The 12,500-nt window shown below is 36.8% G+C and overlaps 1 protein-coding gene across 8 annotated transcripts in view; it reads left to right on the forward strand.

Annotated features, from left to right (window-relative positions):
• CDIN1 (CDAN1 interacting nuclease 1) overlaps nt 1-12,500 on the forward strand; it is a 104,025-nt gene that overhangs the window by 8,184 nt on the left and 83,341 nt on the right. The gene's annotated exons all lie outside the window — the stretch shown is intronic.

Consider the following 12,500-nt stretch of genomic DNA (forward strand, 5'->3'; position numbering starts at 1 on the left):
ATTACCTAGTGTAATGTTTACCTTTGGAGCTTGACTATGGCAGAATAAGTAAAAAGCTTCAGAATATGCTTTATGTGTATAATCTTCTCTTTTTGAAAGCAAAAGATAATACCTACTAAAATATCATGCAGTAGCATATGGTGGTTTTTGTCAGGAATTTTTCCTTTGGTTTTCTTTGAATCTGCACAGTTATCAGTGACTGGTGGCCCAGTTACCTTCTGAAGGTTTCATTTGAATGAATTAAGTACTTCCCCTAAAAATTCAATATCATTTCAATAGATGTAGCCTCTAAAGTAACCTGCAGTGATGCTTCATGAGCAAATCACATGATGTCAGAATGGTATGGTTTCGATTTAATCAAGAAAGAGATTAAAGTGGATGTGTGTTATTTTCAACTTCGCCGCAGCACCACCATTTGTCAAAGTCAACCTTCTGATTGCTTTGGACCTACTGCTATCCAGGTCTTGTCAAAATAGGAGTCAGCATGCTCTGAAGCAGGTAGACTAGCCTGTGTGGAGCAATATCAAAACACAGGAAAACAGAATTCACTGGCTTGTGAATTATGAAGTTAATAGATTCATCGTAAATTTTCAGACTTAATTTATTTTTATAAAGACTGCAGTATGGCTTGTTTGTTTGTTTTCATTTTGCATCATCTTATGCTGCACACAGTGTAATTTTGAAGTGTACTGTACACGTTCTTACAACTGCATTGCTGGAATTGTATGAGCGGCTTGTATGAGTATGCCAGGAAGGAGTACAAGCATATTTAGAAACCTGTTTAGAAAGAGGTATTCCAAGAATGTGGTTTCTGGGGATAAGAGGAAAATTATTTATATCGTACTATCTACTTGAATTACACTGTAATTAGGTATAATCAAATAAATCCTTATTTTGAAGCTTTTTTTAGATTTTATAGCTGCTTAGCTTACTGACAGTTTTGTTGTGATCTATTTTGAGTTTTTTTTTCAAAAGTAAATTTGCAGTGCCTTTTTTTTTGATGGGATTTTGAGATACAAAACACTTTAAAAGCGCTATTATATGTCTGTCAGTACTGGGTGACTTGTAATCTAAATGTGGAACGATGAAAAAATCGCAATGATCAAAACTGAAAAATCAGTTCTAGCACTGGCTTTTAGTTGTACTAACTAAAAATATATTATCCTTTACAATTCATATTTTTTTTTTAATTTTCCTTAAAAGATGCATCCTCTATGTTGTCAGTTATATGGTGTTGGGTGTGGTAGGGGAATCTCAGGGTTGTTGTAATTCCGTGGAGTTGCTACACTGATCCTAGGGAAGGAGCTGTGAGATACTCTGGCTTCTATTCTGACACTTTCCTCTCCCTCACAGCAGCGACCTGGCTGGCCTTTGGCAATGAAATTCAATGCACATGGCTCCGCAGTCAAATCATCAAATTTCCCTGTGTGTATATTAGAGTTTTGTAATGTGTTTCCATTATGAAACAATGCGGGGATAATTGTCTTTGGTAGCAATTAGCTAACAGGTTTGTTCAGTGCTATTGGCAGAGGCATCCATCATCCCCTCCCTGACCACACTTTTTTGTCTACTGTGGACTATGGAGATCAATAGAATTCTGTATAGTGGAAATCACCCCAGCTTTAATGAGCTGCAAGTCTCAGTCAGTCTTGGTTTTGTATTTTTAATTTTTCCCCTTTAAAACTGGAAAAAAAGCTTTCCCTTTGGGAGAGGAGAGTACTGTAGCTGTACTATTACTTTCACTAATCAATTCATGGTTCTAAATTGTTTTACTTCTGCAAAAACGTTTGGATGAAAGAGACTGGGAGAACAGAAGCACGCAGCTTATTGCTCCAGTAATACTCCATTCTTCTAAAATACACCTGTAATAAAATAGAGTACTGCTGTATTATACGATTTACTTGTTTGGTGTTACCTTTAACTTTCTTGTGTATAGACTTTAAACCACAGAGTTACACAGTGCAAAGGATTAAAAGATCTCAGGTGATACAAATAGTATTTTAAAAAAGAAACCTAACCTATTTTACAGTAGTCTGTTTGGAGAATAAAGATAGGCTGTTAGTTGTGTTTTTAAGCACACCATGTTGTACGGGTGAAAGTTGTTTACAGTGTGTGCATCTTCATAAGCAAAAGTTTTTGGAGAGGACTTCTTGTTTGTTTCTGAAGAATCAGAAACAAGAAAAGTAGATCTGTGGGCAAAGGAATATGGAGAATTATCACTGAGCAGGAACGTTTACATTCCTCCTTGCAAGTTAGGCAACAAAATCTGTTGAAAGGAGAAGATAAATCTTTATATAAAGGCAAAAGTCCTAATGATGGAAAGTTTTCCACTGACTGGCCTATTCCAGGAGAGAAGCTTGCTGCTATAGAACTGTTAGAGTAACTAACAATATAACAACTAATAATGGCTTTAGTATGCTTGTTAAAATAAATACGGAGCATGGACATAAACTGTGCCCAAATACGTTAAGTGTAATGGGAAATACCCTTGTACAACTAGTTCCCTTTCATTCCAGAAGTCAGACTTCTTGATTTAATACTTTTTTTCTTTTCCAGTAACTTTTGCCTTAGAGTGGAGATTAATGTATTATCACACAGAATTCCCTATTTATGGAGTGTAATACTGTTGCAATCAAAAATATTGTTGAATTGTCTACAGCTTTCTGGCATCAAGTAGTAAAAGTGTTTGGAATTGACTTCTTCTACATACTGTTCTTTTAAGTATATTGAAGACAATTATACTACAGTAATCACCATTCTGCTGTGGTGATGAAGTGCATTCTCAAAGAAAGGTGCATGGTTTCTGGATTTGAACAAAATGTATCCTTTCAGGGGTTTGGGGTAGTAGTTTCTTTTGTTGGTGGTTTTTACTATTTCAGTCTTAGCAGGGGAGCTTTGTGTGCCAGTTTTCAGTCTGTGACAGGCTTCAATTTCTATTGCGATGCTGAAGAATTTGAAGAATGTGCTCTCTCTCTATCTATGCTTTGACTTAACCAAGTTCAAAAACCTATTATTCAACCAAGCACTGTAATAATTCTTCTGCCTATTACCTTATTAGATCTATCATATTATTCTATCAATGTATGGAAGATTAACTCCAAACAAACCTGTGGGGCCAGGGGAAGGAAGAGGGTGCCTTATACAAGCATAATGAAACCTTATAAACGGAGATCATAGATAGCAGTTATCTCTGTAATCCTAAAAAGAAAAGTAAAACGATGATGTCTTTAAAATAGGTAATTTCTGTACTTACAGATTTAGAATATTTTTAAGACATTAAATTCCAGGTGGTAAATTGCAGGGTGCAAGGCAGTATTCTAGATGGGTTCCAATAAGTGTTAAGTAAAGGGGGATAATCAGTTCCCTCCATCTACTGGCTCTGCTAATAAAGCCCAGGTTGCTGTTGGCCTTCTCCACTGCCAGAATACAGTGCTGGCTCATATTCAGGTTGTTGCCTAGCCAGGGCCTCAGGTCCTTTTCTGCAGAAATGCACGTCAGTCCCAGACTGCATTATATTCAGGGGGTTCCTCCTTCCCAGGTGCAGGACTCTGCCTTTGATAAATTTTAAATAGATTTCTGCAGGGCCATTCCTCTTGCTTGCCTTGGACCCTTTGAATGGCAGCCCTTGCTCCCCAGTTTGGTGTCATCTGCAAACTTGAAATAAGTACGTTCGTTTTTTGTATTCTCCAGATAAAGATGTTAAACAGGGGTAGAAATTAATTGCAATGTGGAACATAAAGAGGAAAGTGCAAAAACATGTACATTTTTAAATCTTACCTTTTCTGCCCTCTGTTTATTTACACTTCTATACTACAATGAAATACAATCGCAAGCTTCATCTGTACGACTGCCAGCTGTTGAATATTAACGTGACAGTAACATGTAAATGAAGTCAGAATATCCTCCCACCTTACAATACTTTGTTTTAGCTGTTGAATAATAAACAACACAACTTTGAAAGAGAAGCCAATATTATCAGGACTTCTACACTCATCTTTTGGTGAAATGTTTATTAAAAAAAAAAAAAAAAAGCAATGAGATGTAATTTGTGCTCAAGTTCTAGGGCCCCCAGTACAAGAGACCTAGACATACTGAAATGAGTCCAATGAGGGCTACCAAGATGATGAAAGTACTGAAGCACATCTCCTGTGAGGAGAGGGTGAGAGAGTCTGTTCACACTGGAGAAGAGGAGGCTTGGGCAATCTTATCAGTGTGTTTAAATACCTGAAGGGAAGGTGCAGAGAGGACTGAGCCAGGTTCTTTTCAGTGGTGCCCACTGCCGGGAGGCAATGGGCACGAACTGGAACACAGGAGGGTTCACCTGAACATCAGGAAGCACTTCTTTACCATGCAGGTGATGGAGCACTGGCACAAGTTGCCCAGAGTTTGCAGAGTCTCCCTCGGAGATCTTCAGAAGCTGCTTGGACATGGTCCTGGGCAACCTGCTGTAGTTGTCCTTGCTTGTTGAGGGTGTTGGGCCAGCTGACCTCTAGAGGCTTCTTCCAATCTCAACCATTCTGTGAAGCTGAGCAGAGCAGTGCTACCATTCATTGCTTCACTTGAAATGCATCCACAGTCTACTTGCCAAGTGAAGGCAGAGAAATGAAAGGCAAGAATTAGAAAACTTGTAAAACAAGCACTCTGCAACATTACAAACTGCACAATGCAACTATAATTATTAAATTTTAGACAGTATGTATAATAAAAATAATTTAAAATTCTGATTTCAAATTTTTCTAGTATTTTTATTACAGTATACCAACATAAATAATCTATTTGCTTTGTGAATACTACATAAATGTAAGCTCCTTGTATGTCAACAATCCTTAACATAGATAAAATACATCTCAAAGTTGTATTACCTCTGATAGAAAATGTTTCATACTTAGCTTTTAGAAGTTATTTTCAGCTCTGCAGAAGCTCTTACACAAGAATATCAAATTACTTAAATCTCCAGGAATTAAAATACATATTTTAATAACTCTTTTTTCATATTTTTCCTTATTACAAAGCGTTTACTACCTGATACGTATACTGTGGGAATATGCTTCATCTTTTAGAAGTGTATTACCATTGACTAATTATCAGAATGCAGAATACATAGAGGTAAGGATTTGGTTTCAGGCTGGCAGCCTGGAATTATGTTAAAACACAGCACCTGTGAGAGCATTTGGTATGTGCCTATCAAACCCAGACACAAAACAGGGCCAAACAGTAGTCTTTTACGCTGTGAAAATGCTTAATATAAATATAATATAATAATAAATATAATTACTGTTTGTAAAAACAATGTTGGATACAACAATACCTTCACTTTTTGTCTACTGAATATATGAAAAACTTAAATTGGGTAGGGTGGCCTCCTCTAGTAAAAATGCACAGGAGGTATTGACAAGGTGCTGGTGTACTTTTTGGTGTGGTTTTTCATGTTGATGAAACTTTGTTCTAGCCAATTAGTATAAGGAAAGGAGCTTTTTTTCTTAAGTCAAGGGTATTTTGCTGGATAACTTCTGTCAGTCAATAGAATGCAAACTTAATGAACCGCAGTTAGTTGATTTCACTGTTGCAAAAAAGATACAGTTGCATAAATTAGAGTTTCCTTACATTTAGGTGCACACTATTAGACACAGATTCTTGAGAAAGTGTCATTTTTAGTAGTGAATAATGATAGTATTTCTAAACAAGCATTTGAAGTTTACTTATATTTCATTTCTCCATCTCCCTATCATACTGATAAGGCAGAATATTTTTACAGACAGAGGCAGGAAATATAACCAAATGTTTAAGCTATGTTCCCAGAAGTACAGGTTCCCTGTTTGGGGGGAAAATAAAAAATAAAAATAAAAAAATAAAAATAAAAAAGTCTTTTTTTTTTTTTAGGTATCTCACTGTTCTTTCTTTTAGAAGCATTGGTAAGAACGGAAAGCCAGTGAGGTAGAGACAGTTTTAAAAACATATTAGTTGCACTAGTGAAAATGAATTTAGCATTCTCAAAACAGAAACAGGTGAGACTCTCCTGCTTGGATTTACAGAGCAGATTCTGCCCCGGAAATTAGAATATGGTCCTGTTTTTTGATCTGCTGTCAGTATTTTACTTGTTCTCATTTTAGGAATGGGGAATTATTTTTCCTTCAGTGTTAACAAGCTCCTTTTTTGATTTGCCATATAATAGCCTGGTGATATAGGGATGAGGTTACAGAACAGGTCTCATATGCAGGTATTCAGAGAAAACTTCTCTTGCAGATGAAAATTGGCAACTGAATTAAAACTTCCTCTGAAGAAAATGGGGAGTGCTTCTGGAATCCCAGTGCTGGATGCATGCAAGCAGTTTATTTTCTCATCCCATTAACTCTTAGATGAAAAAAGCACAGCGGAACAGAAGCAAGAGACTGAAGCTACAATAAAAAATAATAGTTTTCATTTGACTACTTTTTACTATATACTTTCGGCATGAATACTGATATTTTTAGTGAAACTCTGGTCTTTCTTTTCTTGTTATTCGAGAGAAAATATTTCAGGTAATGCTTTTATTTCCACTTACTCTGGACAGCATGCACTACTGAAGTGAAGTGAATGGTGCTGACATGGGTGGGTTTCTAACCACTACACACCACTTTCTTGATGATCTTGAAATACTGGCTTATTCACTAGGCTTGCTTGAATTGTGGTCCAAATACTATTCCCAGTTTACAAATGAAACAGTTGAACCATAAACAGGTTAATTTACTTGGCCACAGTCCTACAGAGAGCTTGTGTCAAAGCAAAGACGAGGATTCAATCTTAACACTTGACAGGCATGGATTTATGAGAGCTAGACAGTTCTGAATCCACATGTGCTCTTTCCCTGCTTCCTCTTTAAACTAGAAGGGGAAAAATGGATGAACACAGCGTGAAGGACTATTTTTCTTTTTAACTTCTATAAGTCTGTTGTCTACTTTTCCTGAGGAAATTCAGTAGCTTTTCTATAACACTGAGCAAGTCTCACTCTTCCCATTTCTGTATAAATGCCTGATGAATGCAGCCTCAGTAGTGCACTGATAAATCGGTGCTAGAGAGAATTTTTCTTGAGACAGTATTGCTGAGAAAAGCTATTTGCCTTCAAATTCTAAAAGTTACTTTTCTTTGGACTAGCTTGTTTTGAACTTCTCTTTCTAGAATATATTAGAGAAAGCCTGCATCCTGAGTAGACAGAAAACATGCTCTGTGTTAAACATTGTCTACAGGTGAACTACCTGACCAGTGTCATCTCAGATTTTAGATCATGGCCATCTGCTACAGTAAGTCATTTCTCTTTATAGAAGTGAATATCCTCAAACTCATGTGAGGTAGACATCCTTTAGTGTGGGATGCATACCTTCAAGAGCAGATGCACTAACATCTGGATAAATATTTCTGCTTCAGCATAACTTAACACCAGCAGTGAGAAAGGGCCATGCTTTCTTCTCTAAAAATGGCTTTTGCTGCAAATAACCCAATTTAAACTTCTCTTCAAATCTTCCCCCTCACATGTAGGTAGCGCAATGCTAAAGCACGAGCATTAAATGCCTGGAACATCTTTCCACAAGTTTTGCTCTGAAGAACCACATCCATGCCCAGTGTACTGGGGGAGCTCAAAATGTGTTATATGACTTAACTTTGCTGTACTTCAGAACAGCTCTGCTTGGGCAAAAAGTATAAAAGCTAAAAAGGATGCTGAATGCAGTGCCTGACGGGTGCTACTGAGACATCTCAATTAAAGAGCTGATTATGCAACAAAATGCAGGAAGTCATCTGAAAGCGAGATCCAAACACTTGACATCCTCAGAACTGTCTTATGCAGCCAGTGTAAAACAGTGAAGAAAACAATGAAAAGCAGTTGAAAAAGCACTGAAAAACAATTTGCTGAGGGCTGCGATTGTTTTCTTTTTCCAATGCAGTTAAAATACCTTCTCTCCCCCTGCCCCTCTTTATTTTATTCCCCTTTCCCTAAAAGATGATAGAGCCTTCAGGCAATAAACTACCTGAGTTTAATCACTTCTTTGATTAAGGAGACTGGAACCCACTATTTGCAAATCACTAGAAAATAAGCATGTCAACAAAATACAATGCTGCCACGTTAAATCTGTTCTAATTTTTAAATGAATAACTAAACTTTAAATAGTCAAGGCCATGCAGAAATGTATTTAGAAACCTCAGCCAGGAGGAGAAAACATTATATAGAGATGCCACTCAGTCACATTGCTTCATGGTTTTAGTGCAATCAGCACTGTGCTGTTTGACATCGTTGAGACTGTCAGAGAAAAGTTGTGAGTACACACAGCAGTATGCTCCAGACTCCTCCTGGATTAAACTACAGCTGTAGAAGAAAGACATTGATCGACTGAAGGGAGTTCACTGGAGGGCCACCAGGATGGTGAAGGGGCTGGAGCACTTTTCCAGTGAGGAGAGGCTGAGGGTATGGGGGCTTCTCATCTGGGAGGAGAGATGGTTGGTTTCAGGGGGCTGAACAGCAGCCTGGCTGGTGCCTGTGGGGAAGTCATCAAGAAGATGGATCCAGGCTGCTGACAGCTGCACATGGCAGTAGTTCGAGAAACAACAGGTACAGATTGAAACAAGAGATGCTTACAATTGAAAGCTTTTAAGTAACTTGTTGTCTCTTAATGTTACCTATTCTGCTTTTTGTTTTCATAAAGTAGATGCTCATTACTTAAAATGTGAATTTTGGAACAGAAGATTTCAAAGACCAGAGTTTTCTTGTATAGTTAACTCTTGAACTTGTTTTGGTAATCCTTAAAATTTTGATGTTGAAATAAATAGTGCTATTATCCAAAGTTTATTGGGATATGTATGACTAAAGAAAGAAATGTCATCTAGGTGTGATTATGTAAGTCAAGTCCTACGAAAGATTGAAATTGAATGTAGTAACTGTAATTATCTAAAAGGAAGTCTATTACTGTATGATAAAACTGTCAAAATAATGATTGGGGGCTCCTACAAATCAAGCAAAAGATCAATAAAGCTAATCCTACGTCATAGCTTGAGAATTTAGAAAATGTATTTTGACCTTAATTCACGATGGAGCCATTCAAAACATATTTAATAAATGGGCTATAGTACTTCTTCTTAATTAAAAATTAAAACTATTCCTCGCTAGTTTTCCCCAGTGAAACAGGGATACATTTCAAGTCTACGTAATGTGCATGGCTTTTTACTGATTGCTTACTCTTTTCAAGAATATGTTAGTTGACATCGATGTATTATTCACGTACACTAAACTTGTGATACCTCTCCCAAAAAATTATTTGTGGCTCAACAACCTTATTTGGAGTGGTGAAAGAAAAAAAAAATAGTCATTTTTTCACTGTGATTTACTACTTCTCCGTTCTGTATGGGAGCTTATCCTTCATTTATCCTACTGTATGTGAATGCCTTCCAATGGTGTGTTAAGCTGTGTGACCGCATATCTGTCACGTGTTGTTCTCTCCTTTTCTCCCAAGGAGAAGCACATGCAGTGAAGGTTTTGGTGGTTTTTGCTTTGTTTTAATACATATATACAATTGTTCTGTATTTGTAAGGGAGGATAAAGTGAAAGAAATATGCTTTTCATGGGGAGCAAATAGTGGTGGGGGCCCAGCGTTCATTTTGCATTCTCAGGCTATGGACAAGAGTCTCCATTTCTTCCTTTTGTCTTTCCCCTTTATGAAAGAATTTCACTCTAACATTGTTGTGATGTTGTTCTGTTGCTAGACAGAACATAGAGTGATGTTGTTCTGTTGCTAGACAAGTACAATTTTATATTGTTTGGCTAAAATGCCTTTTTTCCTCTGCAGTCTTCCTGTTAAGGTAGGTGAGGAGAGTATTGCAGAATGTTGACGAATTTGTTCCTTTCAAACTTCTTTCCTAGCTAATGCGTGTATCTAGCCTTTTAATCTCAAATTCCTTGAAACTTTTTTTTTTTTTTAATGTATGAGATAGGTTTTTAATTTGGCACCTGGTCCTCAAGTAGGTGCCAGAATAGATCTTTGGTAAAATGGTAGTTTTTACCATCATGCAATTACAGCATTACTAGCCTAACTAATGTTTTTTGGCAGCATCACATTAATGTATTAATGTGATAATTGTCATACCAGATCAATTAGTGATCTTTTAATCATAAAATTGTTTGATTGGGATAACTGTTTTTACAGCAATGAATGCAGCCCTAGTCATAGTAGGTTTTGCAAAACTTCACTGAGAACAGATTTCTCCCTGATGTGCCCCTGCAATTGCAATATAGATGAAGTGTTGCCTCTGTCCATCATACTGCAAGATGGGAGAACAATAAAGATACTTCAGATATGTCAGTCTTCAGAAGAGAACAAAACAGCTATGCATTGCTTCACAGTCTGGAATCCTGGGCTTGACAGTAGGTAGTACTGGGTATGTTGGCAAGCTCTACCCCCAACTCCTACCAAATAAAAATAAAATATTTTTCTGCAGTAGGCACTAACAAGATAACCATTACCCACTTGTCTGTCTTCCGAACAAGTTCTTAAAGCAAATGCTGGTTTTTGTTCTGTATCACTTCCAAAATGATGATTCATTTTGAGAATCACTACTGTTACAGTTTGCTTTTCTTTTTAATTTGAATACTCACAGTTCTAAATATCTGGCATTTTTAAGATCCTAAACATCCTTGGTCGTGATGTTTTGTAGCTACAGATCTCCTTAACATGTATCTTTGCATAGAAGAAATGTTTAAGTGCTTTCTTCAGAGCTACTTGAAAGTTCATTGGTGTTCTGACTGAGCTGAAATGGTAAGCAGGCATCTTCTTACTTCTGTGGTATTCTTTTTTATGGGTGCTTGTCTTGTAAAATAAATGTTTTTTCAGTGTGCCAATGATTCTTTTCTATCTTTGAACCCCTGGTGCTTCCAGTGGACATTTTTGAGATAGGATGACAGAACTGAATATAATTGTTTCAGGTGAGTCTATATCCATAGGAGCTATCAGTTACAAGGAGTTTGGTGATGTTCCCAAGTCCATTTCTTCTCATTTATCCTGATTACAGCTAGTCGTTAGGAAATGCTCAGGCTTGTTTCAGCCAATTTAGAGACTACTAGAACGTACAACTGACTGACCTGTATCTTTCACCATGCATTACTGGATGTTGTTGATTTGGGAATGTTTTGTATCTTTGACTCCATTCTAGTGTCTCTGAAGGCATAATCTCCAAATGCTGCCCCAAATTCTGCACTTTTTCAACAGTGGAATCCCATAATTACCTTATGACCGGGAATTGCAGTGTAATGTTTTTCTTCTTCATTTTTCTTCTTCATTTTTTCTTCTTCTTTAGGAGGTGCAACTGGGTCTATACCCTATTGTTTTCTATAGGAAAGCTAGGAAAAGCTAAAAGATCAAGTAATGGAAATAGCTTCTTAAAATAATGTCAAATAAATATTTTGAATCCTACGTAATACAATTACTGCAAAAATTTTCTTCTTGACTGTCAACTGTATTGCCTGCCCCAAATCCGTTCTTGCTTTTGAAAAACAGATCTTCATCAGCTTTACTGAAGAACTTCCTTCTTTTTCCCTCCTTCAGGGCTGATTCTCCTTTTCCTTGGTGCTTTCCCTAGCCACTCCCACACTGTAGAGCTATATACCATGATACTTGTATGTACTATCAAGTATTGCTTTATTTACAATTATTTTTATGTCTCTCTTCAGATGGGTAAAATAGGAGAAGGAAGAAGTACACATTTCATTTAGAAAATTCTTATTCTCAATGTGCTATTAGAACATGTATTCAATTAGCCTTAATCTCATTGCTTTGTCTTTCTTTCACTAAACGAAATGAGGGCCCAGCACTGAAGTTGCGTGTGCAATACTTGACCTGAAACTTGCAGCTGTGTGGAGCTACAGCTTTTCAATAGGTGCCAGTTTACTTAGATTCATCTGCAGGATCATAACCTGAGTTTGGCATATTTGAACCCCTTATAACCTTATCACTTGCATTTGTTAGGTCCTTACAAAACATTTTAAGCAACATGATTATTATGTGTCAACTTTTTTCACACCATTGTTAACTTCTGCTGTGAGAAAACGGAAATGTATTTATTCTTGTTCTCAGGGTCTAATCCTTGACAGTGCTTTGGGACTTTTTTTTGTGTGTGTGTGACTAGGTTTCCAAATATTTTGAAACCAATCTTTTTTCTTTTTTTTTTTTCTTTTCTTTATTGTGCTTTATTATGATGTGCCCCAAAATTGCAAGAGATTAGTGACGTTCAGCTTTCCCTTACACAGTGGTATTGGTCATTCCTTAGTGTATCACAGTCACTTAAGTACTTGCCAGAGTGATCATTAAAAACATAATGTACTGAATATAGAGTAACAAGACTTTATTGTATAATTCCCTAATCACTGCTAACTTATCTAAGCACATAATTAGCCCTAATATTTACCACCTTCCAAGTTTTTGCTACTATTCACCAATGTGTAACTTACCAAAGTAGGTGGATAGCATAAGCAAAAGATTAAATCC

This window comes from Oxyura jamaicensis, chromosome 5 (genome assembly GCF_011077185.1).
Source record: "Oxyura jamaicensis isolate SHBP4307 breed ruddy duck chromosome 5, BPBGC_Ojam_1.0, whole genome shotgun sequence".
Taxonomy (NCBI): domain Eukaryota; kingdom Metazoa; phylum Chordata; class Aves; order Anseriformes; family Anatidae; genus Oxyura; species Oxyura jamaicensis.